Source organism: Tupaia chinensis, unplaced genomic scaffold, assembly GCF_000334495.1.
Source record: "Tupaia chinensis unplaced genomic scaffold, TupChi_1.0 Scaffold148004_1, whole genome shotgun sequence".
Classification (NCBI taxonomy): Eukaryota; Metazoa; Chordata; class Mammalia; order Scandentia; family Tupaiidae; genus Tupaia; species Tupaia belangeri.
Genome location: NW_006207854.1, coordinates 147,367 through 149,122, shown reverse-complemented (window position 1 = coordinate 149,122; position 1,756 = coordinate 147,367).

Genomic DNA, 1,756 nt, shown 5'->3' with positions numbered 1-1,756 from the left:
GGGCCCCGGGGCTGGGGTTGGCGTCTGCCATGGCAACTGTGGCTGCCTGGTAGGGGTGGCCATACCCTCCACCCAAGGCTTTCCTGTCCTTGTCCTGCCCACTCCCCTGGACACCTGCTTCCAGGGAACTGTGCTTGTCCCTCCATGCCCTGGTCAGGCCCAACAAGATGCAGGTGCAGAAAGAAGGCAAAGATGCACCAGAGCCCAGTGGGTATGTCCAAGCTGTGCCTAGACTCACAGGATCAGTCTTGGGAATGGGGACACTCGGGATTAAGTTCCCAAAGGCCTCAGCAACTCCAACGTGCAGACCACTGCTCCCTACAACCTTCAGGAACCAACCTCAAACACCCACCCTAAGACCCACCACCTGGGCCTCCACTTCCTCCCACAAGCTTCTCCTCCCCACCCTCAACTGCAAAGCCTGCACTGCCCACCCGCAGGGCTTGGCCCCTCTCGGCCCCAGGCACTGGGCACACCTCTGGACTCTGTTTTCCTTCAGCACAGGTTCAGCTTTGCACCTGGGCGACCTTTAGGCCCCTGGAGCCCGGGCGGTGGCAGCCTTTTCCCTGCCCCCGTGCTTGACACTCACGTTGGATTGGAAAGGCCTCAGGAAGCCTGAGAGGGGCTGGGCCCACCTGCTCTGGTAGTTGAGGGAGCAGATTCCACACGGCCAGCCTCCCAGTTTGAGTATTAGACTGGGTGGCTTGAAAAACATGCCAGGCACACGTGCAAGCATGCCCAAAATCTCCAAAGGAGGGAGAAATGGAGAAGGATCCTGAGGGTGCTTTCTTCCTCTCTATCCCTCTGAGGCTTCGGTCAGCACATGTACCCTTTGGCAATGAAAAAAACTGGCCTGAAGGAGTGACTTAGTTTCTCAACTCAGTTTCCCCTTGTTGTTGAGAGGATCGAACAAAAGCTCTTCTGAACATTTTGTCCAATGAAGAAGTAAGTGGAAATAGGACTTTGAGGGACTGGATAAAAGACCCCCTTGGTCACCTCTTGTGACAGGGATGTGACAGGACAGTGGCTTTATGCTCCAGACCTGGAGTGACTGACCGTGTGCCATATCACCCAAGCAGGTCTTTCTGGAATCCCTTCTTCCCCACTGAGGAGGACTCCACTACCCTTGGGGGTTAGGGAGTTGCGGAAAGGGCATTCAGAGAGGTGGGGCCCCACCGGGGAGTCCTGGCCGGCTCGCCCCCCGCCTGCACACCAGCCAGCCCCCCGCATCCCCAAGCAATGTGCTAACGCTCCATTTATTCACCAACAGGGCAGCAGGAGTCCCAGCTAATGAGAGCAGGTGGATACATTTCTGATGATGGGATTTGACCTAAATTTTTCAGGACAGAGTCACCTCTTTACAGGGTCATCGGTCCCTCTGGGGACAGACTCTGGACAGCTGGGCTCCTCTAGGCAGCCAGGAGGGGTGCTTGGGTGAGGAGGCCAAGTCCACAGGCCAGAGTCTGCCTGGAGAAGACTTGAGATGCCACCCTGCCCATGTGGCTCCTGCCCTGAACCCCACCCCACCTGGAGCTGACAGGTAACCCCATTTCTTTTTTTTTTTTCTTTGGAGAGGTTTTCGCTATAGGGCGCGTGCGCTCGCCAGACAGACAGAGAGAGACATAGACAGAGAGACAGAAAGCGAGAAATCACCCCCCAGGGGGGATGGTCATGCCGCAATCCCTTCTCCTCCATTCTCCCCTCGGGATCTTGGGCACGCACGCACACGCGCCTGGCGTGAGTTTTAAGCCACCGG